General features: G+C 30.8%; 1 long non-coding RNA gene across 1 annotated transcript; it reads left to right on the forward strand.

Annotated features, from left to right (window-relative positions):
- The first annotated feature begins 804 nt into the window (after positions 1 to 804).
- LOC127732883 (uncharacterized) lies at positions 805 to 3,328 on the forward strand. Its single transcript, XR_007996477.1, has 3 exons — positions 805 to 1,044; positions 2,233 to 2,342; positions 3,209 to 3,328. It is a non-coding gene; the product is annotated as an uncharacterized LOC127732883 (long non-coding RNA).
- The last annotated feature ends 6,459 nt before the right edge of the window (positions 3,329 to 9,787 follow it).

Raw genomic sequence — 9,787 nt, forward strand, 5'->3', positions numbered from 1 at the left:
AAAGTTTTTATTATTCTATAATCATGAAAACAATTCTTATCAGTATAACCCAGCAAACACACAACATTTTAAAAACATTTTTTAAATGTCATATGGACGTCTCTCACAAAATATTTCAATAAGATATCATTTAAACATAAAAAAAATGTTTATTTTATTGTTTTTGAAATGTTTTATTTCTAACATTTAAGTAAAATGTTTTTACAACATTAACAAAATATTATTTGCTAATATCTTTTATTCATGTTCTCAAACATTGTTCTAAAATATCCCGTAGATATTTTATAATATAAAAAAATAATATTTTCTTCAATTGGTATTTTATATTTTAACAACATTTATAGTAAATATTTTCCAAATATCCAAAAAACCTTCTGCAAAAAAATGTTTTACAGAAATTATAGTTTTGCTATTTGCATAAAATGTTTTATAACGTAAAATTAAAATGTTTTACATAAAACATCTGAAAAATATCAGCTAAATGTTTTCTATAAAATATTCTGACATACACATTACTTAATAGTCTTACTGATATTTCATTCAACATTTTACGGATATAATAATAACATTTTATTTAAACTTTATTCAAAACCCCACAAACAACGTTTTGTGGAATTAGCTCGTTTTTTTTTCAGGATAAGATATTTTACTACATTTCATCAATATCATGACAAGCAAGATACTATGGTTGAAATCCTGAATTGATATCTTGAAGATCCTTGAAGTTAGATTTTATTCCTTCTTATATTAAAATTCAAAAGAGTCGACATTAAATTAAGCAATAATGTATTAATAAACAATCACCTTTCTTTAATGTTTATTCATTTCGTTCGTGTATATTTTAGAAATTAAGAAATGAAAACTGTAACTGTACTAAGTTCAATTTTCGTATCGTTTATATGCCTTACGGAAAACCGACCTTTTCCGGAATCGACTTTTGTTTTATCACCGGAAATGATTTTGAAATTTGAATTTCGAAACGAAGACAGGATATCAACAAAGAGAGCCAAGAAAATTGTTTGTTACGCGATATATACTCACTTGGTAAGAATGATTAATCTGTTAAGATGAAACTTGTGCATTCACTGTGTGTGTGTTCAATCATAATCGGAACCAAATTACATCTGTTTCTGGAGGTGCGGATCAAGGTTTTGAAAAAAGGGGGGCCCCTGCCCAAGGCAAGCAAACGTTTGGAGTGATACCTGTAAATAGTCTATACATTTATCTTATAAGTAGCTCCATAAGGGGGTCGGAGCCCCTAAATCCGCCACTGTTTAAGCATCTACGTACACCAATTATGAATTTGTTCATTGATATAAAAAAATTATAAGGATATGTGGCTTGTGTGTTTGATTGCCAATACACCTTATCGCTATTTGTCCGCCATTACTGGCCATGGACATCACAAAAGTTCCCGTAAAATGTTGACGTCATATTAGAAAATATTTGACACCACAATTGAAAGTAATACACCTTATCGCTATTTGTCTGCCATTACTGGACATCACACAACTGTCACAAGTTCCCTTAAAATTTTGACGTCATCATAAAAAATATCTGATGCCACAGTGGAAAAGTGATTGTTGTTTGACGTCAAAAGTTCAAGCAGGATAGATTCTCGGGTCAAGCGGGAATAGCGATAAGGTGTATTATTGTATGACGTATGCTGACGTAAAAAGTTCAAGCGGGACAGATTTCCAAATACTGAAATAGCGATAAGGTGTATGAGACAGCTATCCACCAGAATTTGAATGACTTGGATAAAAGAAATTATAGGTCACTGTACGGCTTTCAAAACTGAGAAAACCAATGCCATATAGTCCACTTTGAAGCCTTGACAAACAAATGTTAAATTTTTCTCAACACAATTGAAACAAAACAACTAACTGCCTACATTAAATACACATTATGAAAAAGAAATTTGACAGACTTAAACCAACAACAACTATTGCAATAAGCATGACTCAATACCTTGTTTCCAAGGCACACAAACAAGTTACAATAACACTAATATAAGCACCATTTGAATATGGAGATTTTTTTTTCTAGTAAAATCAGTGTATGTATGTATTTGCCAAACAGTAAATTAAATTTCCCTTAACAGCTTAATGAACATTACAAAGACTATGTAAGACTTCAGTACAAGCAAGATAATATAAACTGTTGCTTAAAATTATATTTATTGCTTCATACACACAATGTACATACAATGTATCTTTTATTTTTTAACAGGAGCTAAAAGAAAAGCCACAAAGGACAAGTTCAATATGCAGGTTTACAATTTGGAAGTGGCGCAGGTTCTTTGGAATGTCTACAACCTTTCAGGAGAATTTTTTTTTGAAGTAAGATTTTTATACAGAATTACTGTTATTCCATATTTAATTCAAATATTTAGCATAAACAATGCATTACATTCAAGATTAAGGGCATACAATACAGAAAAGATATCTGGATATTTGAATAAATTATTTTTTTTGTGACAAAATAGAAACAAGTTGTTTATTTAAATCAATCTTTTAGTCTAACAGTGCGCTTTCATAAACAACATATTTGCTTTCCTTTGAAGTATTTCAAATACATATAAACAACTCATTTCATGACATCTGTGTGTTTCTCGGAAGTTAAGTTATATTATTATCATCATTGCGAAAACAATGCGTAATACTTCGATAAGTTATAATGTGCCTATAGTATACTTCTAGGACTGTATCATATGCCCTTAGATACAAATGACAAGTTATAAACTATGTCACTCTACAGAGTTTAACACTTAAAAAGGACAATAAGATGTTTAATGACATTATGTAGCAGGGCTTTTAAAGGCCCCTACATGATACAATGCATTTAATGAAAACTAAAAAAAACAAGAAAAACAACAGCCTGATTTATACAAAACAATAAAAGAAAAAAAATATGATGGGCAACAATCAACGAGTATAATGAAATAAGACTCTTGACTGGACACATATCTAGTCTAAAGTTTTTTATGTGTTTTTTTTAATAACTAAATGAAGTTCAGCGTGGCATATTGCTCTCTCTTAACAAGGTCAGCCATTTATCATCCCCTTCCGACAGACTATCATCGTTATTTGTTTCAAAACTTTAAAGGGGAGGGGATGTATATCCTTCAGGCAACGTAAATTGTTCTATAATAAAGGAATGTGCAAGAAGTTTATATATGAATGTAAGATTATTTTTTTTTTTTCAGAAGCATGGCACAGCAAGAAAAAGATATAAGACACTACAAGACATTCCAAGTGATTTTGAATAAGACAATTGATTGACTTTTTCAATGTATTCTTAAATAAATCAAATAGTTGATGTAAAATGGGGTTTTGTTCTCATCTCTTCAGCCAATTATCAATGATTATTGACTCAAGATGTAACCCTATTAGAAGTGTATCAATTTAATTTAGAAAGAGAAGTTGTATTGAAAAATCTGAATTTGGGACACAAATTTTAGTCAATGTAACTTGAACTTAAAAATGTGTATAATGTTTGCATAATGTCCAATGGCATATATGTCATGCATGTTCAAGTTGACATATGCATGATGTGTGTAAGATAGGTAATAAAAGTTGAGAGTGAAAAACTAAACATTATACCATTGTGGTTGGAATGTGGGCTTTCTTGCACTGTCTGTCGTCTGTCCACCTATATTTGTCGGATTTTGTCCAACAAATATTTTCATCACTGTTTTTCCCAAAACTGCTGATAAAGATGAGTTCATATTTAATGAGCTGCTTGATAGTGATGAACTGTGATGTATGAACATTTTTGTATCTGGCACCTGTTTCCTGTTTGCTTATACATTGTATTTCAAAATGTTGAATGTTCTCAAATTTTTCATTACTTTAATTAGTAATGCTGATGAACAGAATGACTTCATATTTGGTAAGTGGCTTGACCATGATGAGTTGTGTCTGCCATTTTGGATGTGTCAAAATTTCTTGTTTTTAGAGACTTTGAATTGTGGATTTCATATGCTTAGCAAAACAACTGATTTATTCTTGTTTGTATATAGAATTAATCACTGTGTATAAATTAATTTAACTAATGATTTGTTATTTAAAAAAGCAGGAAACTCAATCAAAAGTACAGAAATTTTTATATTGATATGATCTAGATAACAACCAAAAACATGATTGTTACATCTTCTTAAAACATTTTGAAAACATTTTTTAGGCACAGTCTCACTTGCAAGAAAACATCCAAAAAACATTTTTATAACATTATTTGATGTTCATGATGATTTTCAAACGTTCAGAAAATATTTCTAGAAAATATTTTTTAAAAGATTATCAAAATGTTTTATACGCCATTGTTTTTCACATTATCATGATATTTCTTTACAACATTTTAATTATATTATGCAAATATTTTAGAAAATATATTAGAAAACGTTTTAGCGATATATATTCTACCATACATTTAATGTTTTTCTCACGTTTTTTTGTGATATTTTCATGACATTAGACACAACATTTTAAAAACATTTTAAAGATGTTTTTGTGTTTGCTGGGAAGTAAAAACGCAAACAAAATGGTATTCATCGTCATTAGGGGGCAATAACTCCAATAAGGAGTCGTCGAACAATTCCTCCAATATCGTCTGAATTGAAGATCTTGTCGTGTTGATCATATTTGCTTATTTACGTTTCCATATATCTATTAAATTTTTTAAGATATAAGGCAAATACGCAACAAAATGGTTAAATCGTCATCCAAGAAGTCGACTGGCTATTTCAACCATTGCAGACCTATTTGTATAACTTGTCTTGCTAAACATTATTTCAATTTAAAGTTGTTCTTTATTTATTATAGTTTTCAACATAATACATAAAAATGAAAAAAATGGTAAATAAAGGCAACAGTAGTATACCGCTGTTCAAAAGTCATAAATCGATATAGAGAAAACAAATCCGGGTTACAAACTAAAACCGAGGGAAACACTTTAACTATGAAAGGAAAACAACGGAACAATAGAAACACTGAACTGCAACAAAAACAAACGCCAACATGCATAGAAACGGACTATTTGATAGCAAATGCCATATTCCTGACTTAGCATATTTGTGTGATATTTGGTGTGCATCTTATACAAAACAATGAACTAGCTCTATAATTTGACTGTTATTTTGAAGTCATTGTTTATTATTGCTTATCAATTGCATATTAACTTACAATAAAATACATTATTAGGATCTTCTGTATAGTTTCCTGAAAGAACAAAACAAACCAGTCTAATCTTTGTTACTATTGTTTGTCTAATTTGTCTTTATGCAATGATTATCTAAAGAGAAAGGAGTCAACTATATCTAGTAAATGCAATCTTTGCTATTTGACATATCTGTTTCTTATACTAAATATGATCTTATACATAAATATCCCTTATTCATCTGTCCATGATAAGAGTAAAGCATTATTTTTCAATTACTATAGATATAAAGCCATAAGAAGACCTGTAGTTGTTTATTTCTTGTCCATTGGCCAATGGTTGATAGATGTATAATTATCAATCATGTTATATGTCTTAATCTTTTAAATCTGTGTTAAACCTTGCTTTGTTTAAGCACTAAAATTATATCGTTTACGATTAAATGCATCCAGTTGTTTCCCGGTTGTCCTTAATAGGTGATAACATTTTTGAACAACAGAAAGTTCTGTGAAGATTGCGAATAATTGGAAACATATAATCATTTTGTTATATATAAAAATGAATGATATCAGAGTTTGATAGCGGCAACTATTTTGAATTCACAAGCATTTATACTTCATTTCCTAAAAACAATCATTGTACCCAAACCATTTAAAACAATCGAACAAACACTGTAGAAAACGTCAACAAAACTATAAGGATATTATCTATTGGTGTCAAAACCGTAAGTGAAAATAGCTATGTAAATTCCGAGCAAAATTTTATACTTACTTGGAACTTCGTACTGCCATATACAGATTCCGTGGTATAAATACATGTATAATGTGTTCAAATGATTTCATTTTACATAAATTGTGTTTCAGCATGAAATGTAGCATCAACAAGTCAACTAAACGTGCTAAAAGAAATACAACCTGAAAATCACTATCATACGTTGTTATTATTCCAGTTGCTTCATGAACTGGTTTGCACATATATGTAACAGATATCAGAATGCGAGTTAATATTTTGTGATACTTACCCAGTCACACTATTGTCTTTATTAAAAACCTTGCAATAATGTTTGTATTTAAGAGTAACTGCCTACCTGTCAATGTAGTTTGCACTGTTGTTTTCTTGGCATTAACTAAAGAAAAAACACATTTAAACAGTACAGGAATATGCAAAAATACATGTACTCAACTAATATCCTTTGGCAATTGTGTCTACATACATTTGAGGGGGAGAACCTTATCTGGAAATTTGGCGATTAATACAGCTTACTATTGCGCTAATCCCTCAACTGACTATTTATCAGTTGGTCGGGTCTATGTAATAGTACATTGTTGGATTCATACGAATGTGTATATGTTTTTCATAGCACTTGTAAGTAAATGATGTACCATCGTGCTGCTAGCGGAAAGTACATGATAAGTATAATTCGGTATTGTCACTATCGCGGGATGGAGGACGAGTTTGTGGCTGCGAAAATTGGAACATATCAATGGTCAACTGTTACACAGGAAGTCCATAACCATCAACAAATGCGATGACTGCGACCCTACCACAAGGTAATATTTTTGGTTAAATAGCTTCCTTGTTTGTAGCAATGCTCTAGCAAGGACATCATGATGCATTTAGGAAACAGAAGCTCTTGTATATCTTATCAACTTGGAAATATATACACCGTGTGAGGATAACACAGAGATGTAAAGTTCACTGTCTGAAACCTGAAATAATCTCTTATGTCATAACGATTAGTTCGCAATTGACCATCATTTTCTATTAGTTAGTGTAGATATAAGGCAGACTTGGGGACCAGTTATGACCTCTCTTTAGAACTGTCCGAGTAATATGTCATAGAATTGTTCTAAACAAATCTAGAACAGTTTTACCTTAGAACAGTTCTACCATATAACAGTTCTAGGAAAGAACTGTCAGAATCAGTTTTATGATAGAACTGTACAAAATTATTTCAAGGTAGAACTGTCAGTTTCAAATCTAGGGTCGGACTATCAGAATCTAGTTTATGATAGAACAGTTCTTCATCACATAAATTATAGCAGCTCTCTTATCTTATTTTAGAAAAGGGACAGTCTGCTGGATTTCCTCTGTAATTTTTAGATAAAAAATACTTAAATAATAGAAATAATAAGGGCATTGGGTGTATGTTTTAGTTCTGTCATTTCACAATGATACTATCAATTTCCAATCAAACATACGATTATTTGTATATAATGAAGCCTAAGCAGTGAGGACATATACGTCTAATATTTCCATAATAATGTATTATCTTCGATAGACAATTAATAAAGGTTTAGGAGCATTTTGATGGTGTTTATTACAGGTACAATACTTAGATTTCGGAGTGATTCTATTAGTTTCGAGGGAAGTGTTTTATACCCAAGTCCACCTTACATTATATAATCTATATAGTGAAAAAAGTGGTTTAGTATTTTAATATAACTTTGACACGCACTAACATCAACTATAGTTCCTCAAACTAAACAATCAGGAAAATGATATTTACAGTTTCAAAAATGAACACTTATCAGGAGAGAAAAAAACAACGATTAGCAAAGTATTTTGTTTTGATGGAAAGATAAATAAAAAACGGGGGAAAAGAAAATGATACAATACACAAATAAATTAATTGAATAAACAATGAAAGACAAAAAATAGTTAGATAGAGCTGTCCAATATAACATTTGAGAAGATGAAATATGAAACCTGACACCAAATTACGTAGAGGTTGGCAACTGCATGTCACCGTACGACCTTCTGTAACTAGCAAATCCCATACCGCATGGTTAGCGATAAAAGACCCTCAGATCTGTTTAAGAGATAAAACTGTCAAGATATGTTGTAGGGTAAAATAGTTGTTACAGATAAAACGGTCAGGATCAGTTTTAGGGTATCACTTTTAATAACGGTTTTAGGGCAGAACTTATCAAATCTATTGTAGGATAGAACTTCCAGAATCTGCCCTTGGTTAAAACTGTCCAAAACTGTTTTATATCAGAATTATCCAAAACTGTTATAAATAAAAATTTAAAAAAGCGCTTCTGTCAGAAACTGTTCTGCAAACTGTCATTGAACAGTTCTCCGGACAGTGCCCCAACAGATTTAAAGGGGGGGGGGGGGGGGGGGGGGGGGTCATAACTGAACTTAACTGTGTATGTGGTATTGATGTGATAGGTGATTTCAATATAATGACCAAAAGTTAAAATGTCGCGTGAGATGACATCATCTATATAGGGGAACGTGAAAGTAAACAATAATGCTTGTTTCTTTTCTGAGAAGCTTCTGAATGAAGTGTGCCTATTATCTATAAGGAACAATCGCATAAAACGTGAAAAAAACGTATCACACATACCGGGCTGAAACGTTTGTACGTCAGATGCGTAAACTGTTAATTCAAGAGTAGTGAGCTCGAATCATTTCAATTGGTAACACAATCGATTACAAAGTTGGAGGGCATTTAAAAGTTCAATTTTAAATCTAGCCATGCCCAGCTATAAACCAAGGGGAAAACTAATAATATATTCATCTTTTTATAATATTGTAAAATATGACATCTTTCCCAACGCACTTAACAATTTATGTATAAACATAAAAGTACAAAGGGAATCAAACAATTTACAAAAGAAGTGGCTATGATAAGTGTACTAATCGGAAATAATCAGTTCTATTTCAAATAACCATAAACCCTTTTCTTGGCAACTTGGTTCTTTTATCTTTAAAATATAAGATTGTGCTATATATATAAGGTCACTGCAATTGTTAACATTTAAAACAGTGTATGGTATTTCTTGAACTGTTTTATGATTACAGATTGTACTGCTATCTTATTTTTGAGCTGTAAGCTTGTAAAAAGTTAGCTGTAAGCTGGTTGACTTATTGACATAGTAAATCTGCTGCAAACTATTCTTCCTATTATTTTTTTTTTCAAAAATCGGGGTCAATAGAAATACCATGGTTTTTTCTAGAAGACGTTTTTTTCCGTCGAAGGATTTTTATATGATCATTTTCTCTTGTTTGTCTTTATTTTATTTTATATGTTTGTCATTAGGTAAATTTAGTGTTGAACCTTATGGTCGATCTTTCATAGTTTCTATAACAATTTTGAACAGCCTTTTCAAACTAGAAACAGATTGACACATTATATATACTTGTATAATAAACCGTATTTTGACTCTATTCTTTTTTCTTTTGTTTTTTAAATGCTCGTAAATTTTTAGTAGTTTTATTTACGTCATGAGGAGATACATATAAATTTCTAGCTGCTGTGTACAAATACTATCCCGATATAAGCGCGGTTGTCAAAATGTCTCTGTATACCCTTACAGAAATGAAAAGTTTGCTGCAATATTGCAGCAATATAGCGGCAATATTGCAGCAAACAAATTTGTTTGCAAGAAGTGTTTGCAAGAAAGTTGCAGGTTGTTGCAGCTACCTGCAACATTCTCGCAATGTTACTGCAACAAAATTTGTTTGCAAGAAAATTGCAGCAAGTTTGCTGCAATGTTGCAAGAAAGAATTTGTTTGCTAGAAAGTTGCAGGAACCTTTTCTTTTATTATTTAAGGAATGACTTTTTGCAACAACTTTGCAAGAAAAGTTTCTTTAATAATGTCAGACAATTAGATAGTT

The sequence above is a fragment of the Mytilus californianus genome, unplaced genomic scaffold, assembly GCF_021869535.1.
Source record: "Mytilus californianus isolate M0D057914Y unplaced genomic scaffold, xbMytCali1.0.p SCAF_29, whole genome shotgun sequence".
NCBI classification, from domain to species: domain Eukaryota; kingdom Metazoa; phylum Mollusca; class Bivalvia; order Mytilida; family Mytilidae; genus Mytilus; species Mytilus californianus.